At 49.0% G+C, this 18,646-nt stretch overlaps 1 protein-coding gene across 5 annotated transcripts in view; it reads left to right on the plus strand.

The window, feature by feature from the left end:
• Positions 1-18,646, plus strand: part of CHST11 (carbohydrate sulfotransferase 11) — a 261,692-nt gene that overhangs the window by 50,519 nt on the left and 192,527 nt on the right. For 2 of the 5 annotated variants that reach the window (XM_042947577.1, XM_042947576.1), the window contains exon 1: positions 6,881-8,616. The exons of the other annotated variants lie outside the window; for them this stretch is intronic. The gene's annotated coding sequence lies outside the window, so the exon portion shown is untranslated. Of the gene's footprint in view, positions 1-6,880; positions 8,617-18,646 lie in introns of those variants that run through there. 5 annotated transcript variants of the gene reach the window in all.

An 18,646-nucleotide genomic window follows, 5' to 3' on the forward strand; every position in this document is an offset into this window, starting at 1 on the left:
CTGGATGAAAGGGGCACCTGCTGTAAAGAAGAAGGGCAACCGGGAGGAGTTGACAGACACTGGACAGCCTGGCATCTGTATCTCCCAGTGCACTCAGGGCACCCAAAAGGGGCCTGTCGGGAGCGCCTCTGTGCTACATGTTGGATTCATTTGGCCTTATCCCACCCCCCCGCCCCCCTCGTCTGTGCCTAAGCTGGTCACGGGACAAAATGTTGCTGTGGGCTCTTTTTTCTAGAGTTATGGAGAGAAACGGGCAATAACTGATATGTGCTGAGCACTTGTGATGGGCTGGAGGCACGTTCTATGCGCTGTTTTGTTTTGCTTCTCAATCCTCCCCAGCGAGGCTGTTAGCGGAAGTGAGTTTGCTCCCAAACAGTTAAGTAACTTTCCTAGGCCTGGCAGTTCAGTAATTTGGGGAAGCTGGAATTTGACCCCTATAATCCGTTTCTTTTATAAAACCTTAGATGTAACGTAAGAGGATGCTGAGGATTTTTCGAAGAAATTAAAGTTGCACTCCAGAGCTCGATGTCTGGCGGGGTCCCTGGGCTCCACCCACAGGCTTCCCCTGTCTCTGAGTCCACTTTTCACTCTTCGTGTTGGGTGAGTTTCTTGAAGCCAGGTTAATCCCCGCCTGTCTGCACCAATGATGGATTGACATCCTTCTCAGGAGTCGTTTTCAGTAGTCTTATCATGTCTCGTTCTTCTGTCCATCAGTGTCTTTTCTTTCTGAAGCTTGTCAGTTTTAAGGCTGCCGTCACCCTTTACACAGCGATCTCGGATGTGGGGAAATCCGTCTGGGGTCTGGTCAAAAAGCAGACTGATCCCCTGGTCGGCCCGGCCCGGGCCAGGATGCATTTCTGCCCCCGAGGATGCATTTCTGACAAGTTCCAAGGTGATGCCGAGGTCCACTGGTCACACTGGAGTTGGTGAGAGAGGACTTGCCCTCCTTCTGAGGCTTAACTGAATTCTTAAAAGGAGAATGTGGCCCCAGAAGAGACTCAGGAACCAGACCCCAGGAAGAAATGCATCCTTTGGGGGATCACAGAGTCCATGTGATGTGGTGTGAGTTAAGTTGACTGCTGCTAAGCTTGGTGAAATTGAGCCAGGTGTTTTAAATTTTTTTTTTTTAACGTTTATTTATTTTTGAGAGAGAGAGAGACAGAGCATGAACGGGGGAGGGTCAGAGAGAGGGGGAGACACGGAATCTGAAGCAGGCTCCAGGCTCTGAGCTGTCAGCACAGAGCCCGACGCGGGGCTCGAACTCACGGACCGTGAGATCATGACCTGAGCTGAAGTCGGACGCTCAACCGACCGAGCCACCCAGGCGCCCCAAGCCAGGTGTTTTATAATTGGCCCCTCTTCTTAATGGAGCGGCTGGCATTTTCTGAGCACCTACTATGTGCCCGCGCTTTCTTCTCCCCACTGAGTAGCATGCTGGGTCACTTTGGATGGAAGGTCACCTTGGAGGTGGGAAGTACAACTCGTTTGAGTTCAAGGACGGTCTTTGAATCGGCATGCCTGCCATCGGCTTGCATGCCAGGAGCCTGTGGGCAAGAGGGAAGATTTGGATTTACACACATTTTCATGCTGGATTTCCTTCATTAGTTGTGTGGTTCCGAGGGAGTCAGCTGCTGGGAGGCCCGGGAAGGGATAGTCAAGAGGTTTCTTAGTTGCCTCGGTGCCAGATTCACTTTGACTCTCTTGAAGCCCCTGGCAAGGCCGCCACTCAGCAGACTCCACGCCGTCTGTGCGTCGTGTTCCGGGAGGCACTTGGGAGGGCCCCGGACAGATGTGCTGTCACAGCCAATATACTCCGGCTCTGCGTCTGGCGGCTTATGCAAGGAAAATGGAGACTGGAAAGTCATCTGTGTGTCACTTGCAGGAGAAACACTTCAGGTGATGAGACAGGATTTGAGGATCCGAGTGGGAAGGTGGCCGTGACCCACCCTTCCTTCCTTCTCCCCACCTCAGTCAACCTACAGTCTCCCAAGCTGCCTTATGGACGTAGCGGTCCCACGGGGGATGTTGGGCTTATTGTTTTTTTTATCTGTGATGATATTAATTTGCGTTAAACAAAAGAAGCGATTTACCGTGTAATTCTGAGGTTTATGGTGTTTCTACTGAGTCCTTTCATCTATTGAAAGATAGTGTTAGGCATTTTAATAGAAGCTGTTGTTTTCCTTAAAAATCTTTTTTTTTTTTTTTTTTTTAATGCTTTCTTCTCTCCTCAAATTAAAGAGTTGGAGCTCGTCTTATAAGGAGCTTTGAGGCCCAGGACTGCAAATGTTGTTTCCTCTGTGAGTGTGTGTGTGTGTGTGTGTGTGTGTCTCTCTCTTTGTCACACTACCAGCCCTCAATAGAGGTCTGGCACAATGCTTTTTGGGGACGCAGTGCTGTTTCTTTAGCCGGGGGTTTTTGAGGCTTCACAGACTGTGCTGGATTCAGGTGCTTGTGCTGCGCGTGTGACATTTACCCACTCATCGATTATCGACTTCCTTTCAGGAATTTCCAGGAAACCCTCTTACCACGAGGGTACAAATTAATGTTTTTCTAGTTTAATTACAGCAGTTTTGAAAGGAAGCACCTTGCAGGCCATTATCTAAAGCCGGCTTCCTTTAAAATTAGAGGGCACAGCATGAGAGCCTGGAATCTCCTCTAGCACGATGGGCTCTGACCTCCGAGGACAGGGTTGTGTCTTCGGACACGGGAGTGGGGAGATGTATCGAAAAGCGAGGGGAACACCTTTCTCTTGAGGCTGTCATTGCACTCGTCCGATCCCAGCTCTCTCTTCAGTAACCCCCTCCCTGCTTCCCGGGGAGGTGACCCCGAGGAGCCCGTCATTATGGCCCCGGCTTGATGGGTAATTGCTGGTTATGAGGTTTGATTTGACATCGGCGCTTTGTGTGATAGCCTGTTGGGTTTGCTTGGCTTAAATTGATTCTTTCCATTCCTCTGAGCTGCGGCGCAGAAACATGGCTGCAGTGGGGTTTGCCGAGATACAAGGATGTCCGTCTCGGCTGCAGGACCCACGACAGCTGTCCCGAGAACCGTTTCGGCAAAGCCTTCACGATCGGGTGCAGTGAAGGTCCGACGCAGGTGCAGCCTGGGTTCCTAACGGGTGATGATTATGTTTTCCTGGGAAACTACTTAGAGAGAAAGAGAGAGAGAGAGAGAGAGAGAGTGAGCCAGTGTGCGTGTGTAGTCGAGGAGGCCCAGCTGCAGAAGAGAAGGGGACTCTGTCGCGGTCTAGGAGTTTCTTCTGCCTCAGCTGTCATTCCTCGCCGCTGGCATCAGAACTGAACAAGGGTGCAGGGCTCAGGAGTCGCTCGTCTCTCTGCACAGCTGTGCCGCAGGCAGTGAGGCCTGAGGGAGCCACAAGCATCTTACTGCTTATCAGCTGTGAGCCCTCGGGGGAGTCTCTGAACTGCTGAGCATCAGTATCTTTATCTGTCAAATGGGTCTGATAATACCTGCTCCGCTTATCTCACAAGGTCTTACATCTTCTGTCAGATCATCCAGAAGTATATACTTCCTGCTTTATAGAGGGATAGATACGGGTCCATTCAGTGAGAGGCAGTATAGCCTCATGGTGAGTGATAAGTTAGCAGTGTACTTGTGGTGGTAGTTGTAAGAAGGTCTGGTCAGTCCGTGGGTAGTAGTTAGGAAAATGAATGTCACTCCTGCCGCTACATAGCCAGTTGTGAGTTGTTTTTTTTTTTTACTTCTTTTTTTTTTTATTAAAAAAAATTTTTTTTTTTTAACACTTATTTATTTTTGAGAGACCAAGAGAGACAGAGCATGAGCAGGGAAGGGGCAGAGACAGAGGGAGACACAGAATCCGAAACAGGCTCCAGGCTCCGAGCCGTCAGCACAGAGCCCGACGCGGGGCTCGAACCCACAAACCGCAAGATCATGACCTGAGCCGAAGTCGGACGCCCAACCGACTGAGCCACCCAGGCACCCCTACCTTCTTCTTTTTTTAACCCTCAGTTTACTCTAGGATGGATGGGTCTGTCGTCTGAAATTGCAGAGCACTTGTTGAAGGAGAGTCTTCGGATGTGTTAATTTTGTTCAGCGATAGGATCTTTCTCCTGGGCCACGACCCTGGCCAGAGCACAGGCCAAGCTCTGTGCATCAAGGCTGTGGGGGGCAGTGTTCTGTGGGTGGAGCTAAATCTGTTCTGGGCTCTGAGCATCAGAGGGGGTGCTTCTGAATTCCCTTGAGAGCCCTTGACCTTTGCATGTCTCTGCTCAGAGAGCCAGACAATCCGCGGCCCCTGGGGTGTGAATCTGCCCTTCTGTTCGAGCCTTGGAGGCCGTGGCCTTTTGTTTCGAAGCCGACTGCCTGAGATCCCTTTGGAATATGTAAGTTGCAGGGGAAAGAATTGGACACATTCTGAGTCTTGCTGGTGGACTTTTTTTTGTCTATTAGGGGAATCCCAGCATCACTTAGATATATACGTCTTTATTTCCTAGCCACTTTAATTATATAGTAGTAATAGTAATAGTAATAATAATAATAATGATAATAGTGGCCTCAGTGCCCCTGGCTCCCAGTGCAGTTTCTCGTATGTGTTTATTCAGTGAGTGGATGAATGACTGGGAGGCCCACAGGGGAAGATTTGGAAGTTACCATCAAATTCAAGTCTGGAGGGGACCTTTGGGACAGATATTTTTTTTCACTGGGTCTCTATCCTTTGCTTTCTCCCATAACCACTTCCTTCTGATCCGCGTGCTCTCCTGCAGCGTGTATCCGCCACAGGCATGCTCGGGCAAGTGCAGGTCCAGGCAGGGTGGCCGCCCTCCCACCTGGTCCCCTGTGGTCAGCACCTTGGGAAATCTCCCTGCACGTTTGTCCTGCCAGCCTGGTGTCTGGTGTGGGTCTGGGGTCAGAGCTGGCAGGAAATTCAAAGATCGTCTCCTCCCACCTCTGTGTTTTGGACGCTCAGTCACAAAGTGACTTGCCCAAGATCATGGCGAGTTAGCGGGCGAACCAGATAGAAGCCTTCATCTGCTGACTTTTCGTAGCTCTGGCCTGTTTCCAGGAAAGCAGGCTGTGACCTTTGTTCCTAGTGTCCTGGACAGAGACGCTATTTCTGGATGGACATGTCCTACATTTGGGTGTCAGAGTACCTCACTCTGGCCCCTGGGGGATCCCGGGGTGATGCTTTGAGGCTTCAGACACTGAGGGAAAAACGGATTTGGGTCTGCTCCACCGTCTGATTAAAATGGGCCTCTTCTTCCCCTGGCCTGGAGAATTGTTTCCTGTTTCTCTGCCAGTGGGCACTTCCTGCCTGTATCCTCTCTCCCGGCTGCGGGCCGGGGCACCCAGGCTGTGGCTGGCCGAGCTGCAGGCTCGTGAACTTGGTCTGCGTAGTTCCTGTGCGGTGGTGAAAGCCCCAACAGGCGCCCAGCACCCTCCCCGTGCCTGGCAAAGGCCACTCGGTTGGCGCTTGTAAAATTAGGGTATCTGTCTCCACTGGCATTTCTTTCCCAGTTATACTAATCAATACTAGGAAGTTAAATCAAGGCAGTCCTTGAACCGGCGCCAGCCTCTCAAATACTTGTACGGTGTCTCTGTTCTGGTGCTCGCCCTGGCTCCTTTCCTCAGCGGTGGATTTTCTATGCAGGGTAGGAGCATAGAGCAGGCTTTCTTGGGAAGCCAGGGAATACACACCTCCTGAGCAAATCATGGAGCCCCAGGTATGTTATCTGTAGATGGGTGTCATTGTGCCAACCTTAAAGATGTTGTAAGGATGACGTGTGTGGAATAAGCCTGCCCTCGTGCTTGGTACGCGGTGGGGTGGGTCCTGTCCAGACAGCCTTTGCTCTCGGATGATCTCTCTAGGTATGTTGCAAAGGTTCTCAAGCAGGCTGACCATCAGAATTACGGGAGGGGTGCTTTAAAACACTGGGCCAACCCGGCCCCTCCAGAATACCCACTCATTCAAATCTCCAGAGGTGGGCTCAGCATTGTATCATTTAAAGAGATTCCCAAGGCTCCAGGGTGGCTCAGTCGGTTAAGCGTCTGACTCTCGATTGCGACTCAGGTCCTGATCTCACAGTTGTGGGATTGAGCCCCGTGTTGGGCGCCACACTGAGCGTGGAGCCTGCTTGAGATTCTCTCTCTCTCTCTCTCTCTCTCTCTCTCTCTTTCCCTCTCTCCCTCTCCTTCTCTCCCTCTCCTTCTCTCCCTCTCCCCCTCTCCCTCTCCCCCCACACATGTGCTCTCTCTCTCTCTCAGAAAAAGTAAAAAGTTTCTCTAGTGCTTTCTTCTCATCCCTAGCTGTGTTTGGGAACCTCTGCAGGATGGGCTTTATTTATTGTCTCTGTAATTGTCTTTGATCAAGGTAAAATGGTGAGGTGGTATAATTGATTCGAGGATTTAAATGTTTTGGCCATTTTTTTTCATGCTTGATTTGGGCTCTGTTTTCACAGTAAGTTATTTCTGTGTGTCGGGATGGGTGGGGTGGAAAATAGGGCAATTATTAAAAAAAATGTCTACTTTTTGTAGATGCTGGACTAATTAGATATAGGTAATTTGCACCTTAAAGAGGCATTCTTTGTGGTATGAAAGACAACTGGATTCTCTCTGTTCAGGTGCCACCGGGTTCATTTTTAAGACATAGAAATTGGTCTCTGAGATCACTTTAAGACGGATGGATGAGAGGGGCGCCTGGGTGGCTCAGTCGGTTAAGCATCCGACTTCGGCTCAGGTGATGATCTCACCGTTCTCGTGAGTTCGAGCCCCACGTCTGTGCTGAGAGCTCGGAGGCTGGAGGCTGCTTCGGATTCCATGTCTCCCTCTCTCTCTGCCCCTCCCCTGCTCGCTCTCTCTCTCTCTCTCTCTCCTTCAAAAATAGTAAACATTAAAAAAAGTTCTTTTTTTAAATTAAAAAAAAAAAAAGATGGATGGGTGAGAGTCAGCTTGCAGTTAGTTCCCTGTCTGTTTCAGATATGTGGGTGGGGTTTCTTCTCTCTCTGCCTCTCCCTAACGCCCTCCCTCCCTCCCTCCCTCCCTCCTCCTCTGGTTAGCTTGCTTCATGGAGAACTCCCTGGTGCTTGTCGAGCCAGGGAGGGCAGCTTACGTTTCTGGCTCCAACCCTCAATGGCCTGGTAATTTCATAAAGACAGGAGGCGTGTCCAGCTTGCAGCTTACCTGGGTACAACCTGCTACTCAGGGTGGGGCCAACAATGTTTCTGTGGAGCAACGAGAAATACATCAGAGCAGGATGCAAAACGTGCCCCGTCTCTAGTTCCTGCATCTGTGACCCCGGAGCAAGTAACCGAATCCTCGTAGAGCGAGCCGTGGTTCCCTTATTGGTTATACGGGGTGTTCACACTCCTCTCCTGAGTTTTCCCAAATGAAACATTTTCTGTGTGAATGCTTTGTAAAGCCACAGAGCCGTGTCACCTTATTGTATAAGGAATATTTTGCTGCTTATTAGAACTCTGGCATTTCCTCCCGAGTTTTGCCTGCGGTTTACCTCTTATTTCTCCCCATGTTTAACATGGCAGATTATTTGTATGTCAGTTTCCTTTTTGTGCCCTGGGAACACGGCTGTCTTTAAAAGCCCATCTCAAGCGCTGTGTTTGCAGGACTGTGAAAACAGATGCCTGCGTGAACCTGCTCCGACCAGCAGCCTCATTGCCGCAGCGTGCACGAAAGCCAGCGAACGTGTTCTTTTTCCTCGCTCCTCAGTTGGAATTGAACGGCACTACAGGACTTGTTTTTCTGGAGTGGTTACTAACCCAAAGCGGCTTTCTTTGAATAAATGGTGCTTTCCCCTTTGGGGACTCAAGAATGGGAAGGACACGCAGAGATCACAAATGGGTTTTGGTGCCAACAAACGGAGCTGCCTCCCAGAAAAAGTATTTGCATTCAGCATGTGTGTGTTAAATGGACAGTTGCTGGTATCTGTCTGTCCTTGGGAAAGGTCATAGTTCAGTAACAGCCCACATTTGGTTCCCTTGTCTCTGCTCTACTGTGGGCTCCGCAGCCAGCTCATTCATTTGTCCAAATCCAGGGTGGACAGTGGGAAATATACATCTGGCCAGAAAAACATTGTAGACAGAGAGAGAGAGAGAGAGAGAGAGAGAGAGAGAGAGAGAGACAGAGTTCCTTACAGATAATTTCAGGTGTAATCATTGGTGGAAGCATCCACTCATCTATTTATTTCCTCCTCCATTCAGCCATTCACCCATCCATCCATCCATCCATCCATCCATCCCTCCATCCTCCATTTCGGCAAATCCTTATTAAGCTCCTACTGTGTGCCACTTTTGTGCTGAGCTCTGGGGATAAAAAGCCCAATAAAACAGGATCCGTGTCCTCAAGGAATTGGCAGTCTAGGGTACAAGATGTTTTCCTAAATTTTAAGTCACATTCTTACCCGACACATACCTATTCCTGTTTTGTTTTGGATTTCATCTCTTTTGAACAAAGCACGGCGTGGAACCATTGTGACTTGTCCACTCATTGTGATGAACCCACATTCTAGAGTTGGATTTCATGTTTTGTGTAACTCTAAGCATGGTGTAAGTGCTTGTATTATTAAACGGGAGAAGGTGGAAGAAATCATCATCCAGGAGAAAAGACCAAATCTTATGTATTAAGGTATCCATTGGAATTCTAAAAGCTTTTTTTAAAGCCTCCTGGTATATAGTATTCAAAATGGCTTCTTGAGCCTTGGGTAAATTTAAGTGCAAACACCTTCTAAATCTATTATATTAGAAGGCTGGTTGGGAGGCAAGCTTTCCATCTTTCGAATTAGCCCAGGGACAGCCATTAAAATGAGCAGTTTGGAGCTTGGATTTGGATCTTGCAAGCCTCGACTGGGATCTGTCTCTATCTTGCCACTCTTTTCCTGTGTGACCTTGGTGAAGTTACTTAACCTCTCTGAGCCCGGTTCCCTCTTTCTGAACCCAGAATAGTCATGGTATTCACATGAAGGTGAAGTGAGCCTGGCGTGGAGTAAGTGCCCTAGCTATTTTGATTCTTATGAGGAGCAAAGGGCCAGGATGCTTCAAAAAAAGAAAAAGAAATTCTGGCAACATGAACTCTTAGTATGGAAATGAGGTGCATGAGGCCTTTCAGTGTTACACAACTGTTGCTCCCCAGGGAATATTAATGCTTCTCAGATGGCCCTTTTTTGCATCTCTGCCGTGAGGAGGATGAATGGTGAGTTTTAGCTGTTTTTGCAGCGAAAGGTTGGTGAGTGTGTATGTACAGAGGTGGGAGGAGAAAGAGTTTAAGTCTATAAGCAATGCCGTAGATTTTCAGCTAACACGCCTGAATGTTAGCATATCATTCAGGCAGGTCTCCTACTCGGGAGAAAATCCAATTCCGAAATGAATTTCAACAAATCCAAAAGGCAATTGGTAATTATGGCTGACATTATACATTTTTAAAGGGCCGCCTGGCCAGTTGGATTTTTATAACACTTGAGGCAAAGAGTTCAGTGGTAGTGGGAATTATTTTCACAAAAGGATCATTTTCTGAACTAAAAAAGAGTTTCTCTCGATTTTTTTCCCCCTTTGACTATGAAGGTAGTGCTATATGCTGTTTATAGAGGCCTTGATCCTTTTTAAACTTAAGGAGCACAGTTGGCCTCCACGGTAATAAATCGAGAGCCATATGGGGGCTCAGGGACATTTAATTTATGTGCAAGACTCCTTCCCCAAATTCAGCTGGCTACTTCCTGGGATGGTGTGCTTGATTGATGATTTTCTGGCATTTTGTGCGACTGGGATGTCTTTTGAAGTTTCTCCTGCGAAGCCTGAGGTTTGCCCCTGTGAGGTGTTAATGGGCGTCCTGCCGGGGCTTTATTTGTGAGGGGGGGGCGGGGGTTAGAGGCGCCTCAGGCCACCAGAGCCCTTGTTCTTCCACTGCTGAAGGGTCGATGCTCGGGCCTTGGGTCCTGGGCCCCCGACTTGAGTTTGGAATGCAAGGCAGTGTTTTTATTCCTGCTCCCCAGGCCACTGCTTGTTTAGCTTCTGGGGGTTCCCAGACCCTGGGAGGTACTGGCGGTGGGTGATCAGGCCCGGCCTGGGAACATGCTGGAACAGTAGTTGGGAGAATCCACACGGACAAGTAGGCTCCTTGCAGCAGGGAACGGCAGGGATTTGCACTGGGTGACAAGAGATTGTGTCTTAAGCAAAAACAACCAGGCTCTAGGTGAACAGGCGCCCCAGGCGGGGACCACATCACCTCCTTGGTGGCCTGCTTGCCTCAAGGCTCTTCGTTTCCATATTCCCATTTCCTTGCCGAGTACTCTTTCCCAAATGAAACCTGGCTCCTGTCACTCTCCTGCAAACCCTTTCGTGGTGTTATGGGCTGAATTGTGACCTCCCAAAATTCGTATGCTGACGTCCTAACTCTCCTAGCCTCAGAACAGGACTGCATTTGGAGAAGGAGTCTTTATTTATTTATTTTTTTACTTTGTAAGTAGGCTCCAGGTCCAACGTGGGGCTTGAACTCACAACCCTGGGATCGAGAGCTGGGTGCTCGACCGACTGAGCCAGCCAGGCGCCTCTGCAGAGGGAGTCTTTAAAGAGGTCAGGAAGATAAAAGGAGGTCCTGTGGGTGGGCCCTGATCCGAGCTGCCTGGTGTCCTTAGGAGACAAGGAGAGGAGGGCGCAAACGTGCACGTGCACAGAGGTCAGGCCATGGGAGGACGCTGTGAAGATAGCCGTCTGCAAGGCAAAGAGAGGCCTCGGAGGAAACCATCCCCGCTCACACCCAGAACTTGGACTTCCAGCGCTGTGAGACAATATGTGTGTTGTTTAAGCCACCTGGCGTGTGGCTTGTTAGGGCAGCCCCAGCAGACGCATGCCTACGGCTACTCAGCCCATGGGTTGAGTAGCATCTTTCCTGGCATCTGTCTGTCCTTCTGGTCGTGAGCAGAAATCTCTGCCTGATGGGCTGCAACTCCTTCAAGGCCAAGGTCAAGGACCACCTGCTCTGTGAGGCCCTCCTGGACCACCCGGCTCTGTCCCCCTCCTTCTCCTCCCGGCAGACTTGGAGCTCCCTCTGGATACTCGCGCAGCGCTGGGTCTTAACCTCAGTCACAACTTTCTGAGCCAGTCTGTTATCATCTGTTCTTTGTCTTTCCCACATCGGACTCTGAGAACCTTGAGCGAAGGGATTTTTGTTTGTCTTTATTCCTCAGTGCCTCGCTCTGAGCCTGGGAGTTCATCAATGATTATTGGCTCAGTTAAGGCTTACCTTTTACTGTTCCTTAGGAAGCCTCCCCGCTCTTGCCTTCGTGCTCTGTTTTGTTAAAGGAGGGTGTTAATAGCGCCACACGGTATGGGTATGTCCCCGGGTGAGAACAATGAAATCAGTGATTCTAGGGAGTGTTTATTAAGTGCGTTCTGTATGCCAAATGAGTATGTACCTCGTCTGGTCATCACAGCACGCTTTCAGGTAGGCCTGTCTTCAAACCTGAGCCACCTCTCCCGGGCAGGTAGTGTGGCCTCGCCGTAGGACCTGCACGTTCAAGTCTTCTTTCTCTCTGTGTCCTTTCTGGCAGGCCTGGACCCCCAAAGCAAATCAATCAATCTTTTTCTTTCTTTCTTTCTTTCTTTCTTTCTTTCTTTCTTTCTTTCTTTCTTTCTTTCTTTCTTTCTCTCTCTTTCTTTCTTTCTCTTTTCTTTCTTTCTTTCTTTCTCTTTCTTTCTCTTTCTTTCTTCTTTCTTTCTTTCTTTCTTTCTTTCTCTCTTCTTTCTTTCTTTCTTTTGTGGATACAAGCTACTTGTCTTTAATGTTTATTTATTTTTGAGAGAGAGAGAGAGAGAGAGAGAGAGAGAAAGAGTGCGAGCCAGTGAGCAGCAGAGAGAGAGGGAGACACAGAATCTGAAGCAGGCTCCAGGCTCTGAGCTGGCAGCACAGAGCCCAGTGCAGGGCTCGGACTCAGGAACCGCGACTTGGTGACCTGAGCCAAGGTTGGACGCTAAACCGACTGAGTCATCCAGGTGCCCCAGAAAGCAGATTTTTCTTAAGATGCCCTAATGCATGGTGAAATTTCAGTGAAATTGGTGAGGAAATGACTCATACTTCATTTGCAAATGTAGGAAGAAATTGCTTCCAGCACCCCGCCGCCTGGGAGCTGGGTCGCCAGGGGCTGTTCTTCTCCGTGCCACTCTTTGGAAAGGGAGATGGAGTCCTGGGGACATTTCCGAGACTCTGTCAGGGCACGAGAAAGGCAAGGAGTGAACAGGACTCTTATACTGCTTTCCTTTGGTGTCCAGATAGAATTTTCAGCTCACTCCTCACTCCGGGCACTACAGGGGGCTTTTGAGTTATTCTTGACTTTGACGGCTTGTGAGAAACAGTGGTGTCCTGGCTGTTTTCGATGCAGTGCACTTGACAGCCTTTCCTTGCACAGCTGTGTCCGGCTTTGCAGTTCTCTCTAAATTGCGCAACTCCACGGGATCCACCGAGGGGGACGGCATCTTCTGGAAGGGAAGCGTGAAGATAAAGAAGTGTCGAAATGCGAGCAGCATGTCACCGGGCTGACCGGACTTCGGTCTAGGGTTGAGGGAGCCACGGACGTCAGGGCAGCTGTGACTGTGGATGCCCTTCGCACTGCGATGCTCGCACAGCCCCCGGGGAGGAGAGGAGACTGGAGTGAAGGAACAGCGGACAAGTCTCTCCCCGAGCCTCCCTGCCTCTGGGGCAGGAGATGAAGGGCAAAGTGATGCCTGCAGACCGAGACCGTTAAGAACCGCCAAGGAGTCGTGCCTCTTCACCCTTGGCGGCGGGGATTGTTAAGCCGCGTTTACATTTTTGGAAGTTGGTCAGATTCCTTCCTTGGTTCAGGTCGACTGGTCGTGTGGCAAGGAGACACCGTATTCCAAACCCCGGAACCTGGCCGCTTGGTTGCAACAAGGCCCTGCCATTTGCTTGACTGTGAAAGCTTAGACAAGTGACTTGCCCTTCGGGGTCCCCGTGTCCTCCAGGGCAAAATGAGGATAACTGTCGTATCTACTTTATCATAGAGTTGCATATGGATTAAATGAGATAACGCGTGTGATGCGTACAGCACAGAGTTTGATCCGGTTACCTGTTTGGAGATGGCAAAAAATAATAGCACCTTCGGAAAGTGAAAGTTCATTTCTCCCTGATGTCTGGTCAGAGCAGAGGGAGCCAATTTTCTTTCCCTTGTTGCACGGCCATCCTTACTATGTGCTTTCCGTCTCGCGGTCCAAGGTGGCTGCTTTAGTTCTTGCCGTCATCTCTACATCCCGGCCAGGAAGGGGGAAAGGGAAGCGGAGGGTATGGCCTGAAAGTTGCCCAAGTCTCTGTTCCATCCCCTTGACTAGCGCTTAGTCATATGACCGCGTTATTCAAAAGCGAGTTAGGGAAATTTTAGGCCTTAGCTGGTACCTCACTGAGAACTCTATTACTATGTACGAAGGAGAGATTGGATTTGGGGGGGACAACTGATAGTATTTGTTCAAGAGGTAAGTGCTCAGTAAACAGTTCACCATCATCACGCTGATCATCATCATTTCTGATCTTAGCCTATAACTTCCTCCATGTCCCCACTTCCTGATTTGTCCCCTCGTTTTCCATTTTGACCATTTTAGCTTCTGCATTATTCCATCACACAGTTCCATGTCCGTGTACTTTTGGTACCTTTTTTAACCTAGAGGTTGGCAGAGTGGCCAGAGCCCTCCCGTGTCCTGTGTGACAGAAATGGAGATGAAGGCTGCTGAAGACATTGACCAGTTAGGAGGAAGGGAGAGCAGAGCATAAAGTCGTAGTGATCCCTTTGGCAGCTTAATTAAAATGTTGCAGGAAAAAGTTGATGAAGGGAAGGAAAAAGCCCACCTACCTTTGAACGTAGGCTAAACCTTCGTTAGGTTTTATTTTGCTGCTTCTATTGTCCTGTCTGTGAGCCTCAAACGAAGACGTCTGGAGTCTCCACGAGGGTCTTGTCGAAGTGTTTGCCCGGAACCAGCCTCCTGGCTCACCTCCGGGGCTCCCACGACACGGGCGGACCCCTGGGAGGATGCTGAAGCCGAGTGCCTTCTCCTTCAGAAGAATTTTGGATAAGGGAAGAGATTTGTTCTCCGGACCCTGAGTCACGATTTAAATGCTCTGCAAGAGTGTTTCCTGGTGGAGGTGGTTCGTTGAGAAATCACGTGGGCTCAGGACTCATTAAAGTATGGAGGAAGACAGGTGCCACTTTCCTGCTATAAATCCCAGTGAGGCTAATTTAATGGCACTCTAGCTAGCCTTCACGTTTTCCATTAGCCACACTTACTTCCGTCATCTGTCTCCCTCCTTCTCCTTTTTAAAATACTGTGTCAGAAAGTGAATTGTTCCAAGGTTATGGCCTTGCTTCTTTCCACTGAAGCACTTTTCTTTAAAGACTGGGGGCCATGGAGAGAAGAGATTGGGAAATCCCCAGAAAGAAACGTTGAAATCTTTTTTTTTTTTTTTTTTGACTCTCCCTCATCCTTTCCGCTTCCCAGCCCCTGTTGATACGCTGAGAAATGTCTTGGGAATTCTTCTCCTTTGTGTTGTTCCTTCTGTTACTGTTCTAGTTCAGGCCCTCTGTATCCATCGCCAGGACTGTTGCAGTAGTCTCCTGGTTTCCCCGCCTCCTGCCTCTCCTCTGTCTCCTGCAGGTTCTCCCAGCACAGATGTGGAGTGGTCACTGTCTTGGTTATAGATAGTCACTTCTTTGCATTGCTATCTGTGGCATGGCATCAGCCTTTTTTAGGCATGGGGGTCCAAGGCCAGGCCATTACGATGGCTGTCTGCTGACATATTAATAACGGGGAATAGCCAGCATGGGAGTAGGTATTTATAACCCTCTTTGATAGCTGAAGACATGGAATCGAGACAGATTAAATAACCTACCTAGAGGATCTGAGAAAAAGTAATGAGATCAGAACTGGACTCCAGGGGTGCCTGGGTGGCTCAATGAGTTAAGTGTCTGACTTCGGCTCAGGCCATGATCTCGCAGTTCGTGGGTTCCAGCCCCACATCGGGCTCTCTGCTGTCAGTGCAGAGCCCGCTTGGGAGTCTCTCTCTGTCCCTTTTCTTTCTGCCCACCCCCCACCTCTCTGTCTCAAAAATAAAAATAAAACATTTAAAAAAAAACAAAACCAAAAAACTGGATTCTAGAACCGGCACTCCCAAGCACCACATCTAGTGTTGGGCTTGTTTCTTTCTGGCCTTTTCTCCGGCTACCTCCTTCCCTCAGGCCTTGGCTTCCAGCCCCACGAATCCCCCGCGGCCGGTCTTGTTGCCTTGAACAGCAAGGCCGAGAAGTTGCCCGCGTCACTGCGCCTGTGCCTTTTTGCAGATCCTCTGCCAAGACTGCCTTCCCTTGCGATTTTTTTTTTTTAATTGAAGTGTAGTTGACGTGCGATATTAGTTTCAAGTGTACCGCATGGTGATACGACATTTGTATACATTACAAAATGATCACCATGAGAAGTCTAGTTATCTCTTGCCTTTCTGACTGGCAAAGTTTATTTCAAGGTCTAGCTCACAGCCGCCTCTATGATGATTCCCGCTCCCGCCTCCTGCTACATAGATGTGTAAAAGATGGCCACCGTATTGGCTCCTGGCTTTTTATTTCTTCGATGCAGGCTAAGACCCCGTACCTTCAAACCCTGGCGCCAAACTCCATTTTTTACACATCCACGATTCAAAAATAGCCCAAACGTGCAGATTTTTAGCCATTTATGGCCTGCCTGCTTTGCGTATCCCGGGAAACTACACCCAGCATCTGTTGGTCATTGATAAGGTAGAGGCCTGTGGTTATAAGACCCCAAGCTGTTCCTGTCCTTTGGAGCTCTGGGTCTCAAAAACTCTCCACCTGCTGCACGGTGACATCACTTAGGCCTGTAAGCCTCCTCTCCTGTCCCCTCCCCCATGGTAGTTCCCTAGTCCTGTCCCCTTCTGAATGGTGGACGCTGAGCCATGCCCCTGGATTGTGTCCTGCAGTGAGGAACTTCCCTGTCTCCTGAAGCCTTGTCCAAGGGTCCCCCAGCCACCAGTAATGCTTCTTGTGTGTCCCTGCCTCTCCTGCTCACATCTTTTTCCTTGACCAGTCCACAAATCACCGGAACCCTTACACCCCCGATAGATCCGGTCACACTTTCACGAGTTCCCGTCATCTTTGGAACCTGCCTCCATTGCTGTGACTCATTTGGCCATGGATTTCACATTCATCCCCCTTGGATTACAGACCAACAGTTGAGGAAGCTGAGCAGCCCCGAGATGGGAAGAATTGCAAAAAGTTTAATCGACTCACGGACGTGGTCGAGCTTTCCCAGCATCGTAGATTCATTCGGGGTTTGGTGCTCGGTCACACCTCACCTCGGCACCACGTACCAAAATGGTGGTATTTTGTGAAGTACCAGGGAGAAGCTGTCCTGTTGGTTGCACTGTCAGTTACTTTGATTTTCTCTGGTTCTGGGGGAAAAAAAAAGACCCTTGGAAAGATATTAGGGAGGATTAGTAAAGTTGAGAGCGCTTTTCGTTAAGTCTCATCTTGATGGTGGTGCATGTCCCACAACCCTTTTAATCTGAACTTTCCCACACCAACAGAATAAATACATGGATGAGGGGAGGGTTATTGGCGTTGCAGAAGGGTGCTTCTCTTCGCACTCCCTTCCAACGTGTGCTCCCCCGAGATGCGTAAGTGGTGGTTTGTGGATCGTTAAGGCGCTGGCAGAATGGAAGCTCAGGAGCCAGCAGCAAATGCAGATCGATAAGCAATGAAAGGAAGGCGTCCTTCTGAAATGGCCTTGTAGCCAACGCATGTTCAGGGTGGGTCACGTGCAGCTTTCCCAGAATACGTCTTTTTGGGTAACGTTCGTGTCCTGTTTGTTGATGTGTCTTCATTGGCCTGGAGCTGGCAATGTGAAAGCATTTCTTTCTTTCTCTCTCTCTCTCTTTCTTAAACATTTTTAATGTTTATTTATTTTTGAGAGACAGAGTGCGAGTGGGAGGGGGGCAGAGAGCAAGAGGGAGACACAGAATCCGAAGCAGGCTCCAGGCTCCGAGCTGTCAGCACAGAGCCCATCGCAGGACTTGAACTCACGAACTGTGGGATCATGACCCAAACCGAAGCTGGATGCTTAACCAACTGAGCCACTCAGGTGCCCCATGAAAGCACTTCTTTATTTATTTTTTAAAATTTTTAAAAAAATTTTTATTTATTTATTTTTTTTAACGTTTATTTATTTTTGAGACAGAGAGAGACAGAGCATGAACGGGGAGGGTCAGAGAGAGAGGGAGACACAGAATCTGAAACAGGCTCCAGGCTCTGAGCAGCCAGCACAGAGCCCGACGCAGGGCTCGAACTCACGGACCGCGAGATCGTGACCTGAGCCGAAGTCAGCCGCTTAACCGACTGAGCCACCCAGGCGCCCCGAAAGCACTTCTTTAAAGAGAAACTAAAGTTAAACCCCTCCCCTTCTTTTTATTTTTTACTTTTTTGTTACTGAAAAATTTTTGTGAGAGAGACAGAGAGTGCGAGCAGGGGAGGGGCAGAGAGCGAGAGGGAGACACAGAATCCGAAGCAGGCTCCTGGCTCCGAGCTGTCAGCACAGAGCTGGACACGGGGCTCAAACCCACGAACTGCGAGATCATGACCTGAGCCGAAGTCAGAAGCTTTACTGACTGAGCCACCCAGGTCCCCCCTCCTCCCCCTCTTTTTAAATAAGATCAAAGTTATCCCACAATGAAAGGAAGGTCTTGGGTTAGCAGAGATGCTAGCATTTTTTTTTTCTTTTTTAATAGAAGACGAAAATTAAAATGTGGTTTTCTTGGCACAGTTCATATTGCAGTGACTGAGCTCTTTTTTCCCTTCCAAGATTACTCATGTCATAGTGAAAGAAGTTTTAGGGGCAAACTTATTTAGCAAACCAGCTTATTAAATATCTCTGTGATGCGCTGGGTTTCTCAGTTCAGAATATTTTATTAAGGAAGATGGGCGACAACATGCTTGGCAAGGACTGTTGCTGTCTTCAGTTTTCTTTGATGGTATAATAGACACCCTGCATGAAGACATGGGCCCTGAGGCCATCTGTGGTCCCTAGCAGCTCTCAAAATTTCGCTTGTCGACTCTTTTCTCAGAGCTAGGGGAATAGAGCAAGAACAAAATTCCAGTAATCATTCTTCCCGGTTGTAGTTAGCCACTTGCCCCTCATGGTTCCTAGGTAGCCATTTCTATTTTGTCGGGACTCGAAGCTTAACGTCAAGGGACTTTCACATTCATTTTTATAACCTCAGAAACACATATTTGAAGGTGACCGGGTGGATGGATTTCAGCTGATCCCATTGAGGAAGTGACAGAAACTGCTATCTGCTTAGTGTTTCCTTCCAGGAAGGAAGGACTCGGAGTCTAATCCCGTATTGGCCACGTGTGGTTCCTGCCGGGAGAGGGGTGGGGGGGCCTTGAAGCTCTGCTAATCTCCAGCCTGCCAGCTTGAAGAACGTTATGTATGTGTTGATTGATTTCCTGGGAGCTTGTTGTTTTGATTAGTTTCATTTGCATACTGGTTTATTAAGCGGCGGAACATAAGGGCTAACATTTTTTATTTTATTAAGGAGCCCCATTATTTTTAGTTCACAGAAGCCACGTTTCTGATGAGCCGTACCACCCCGTCTTCAT

The sequence above is a fragment of the Panthera leo genome, chromosome B4 (genome assembly GCF_018350215.1).
Source record: "Panthera leo isolate Ple1 chromosome B4, P.leo_Ple1_pat1.1, whole genome shotgun sequence".
Taxonomy (NCBI): domain Eukaryota; kingdom Metazoa; phylum Chordata; class Mammalia; order Carnivora; family Felidae; genus Panthera; species Panthera leo.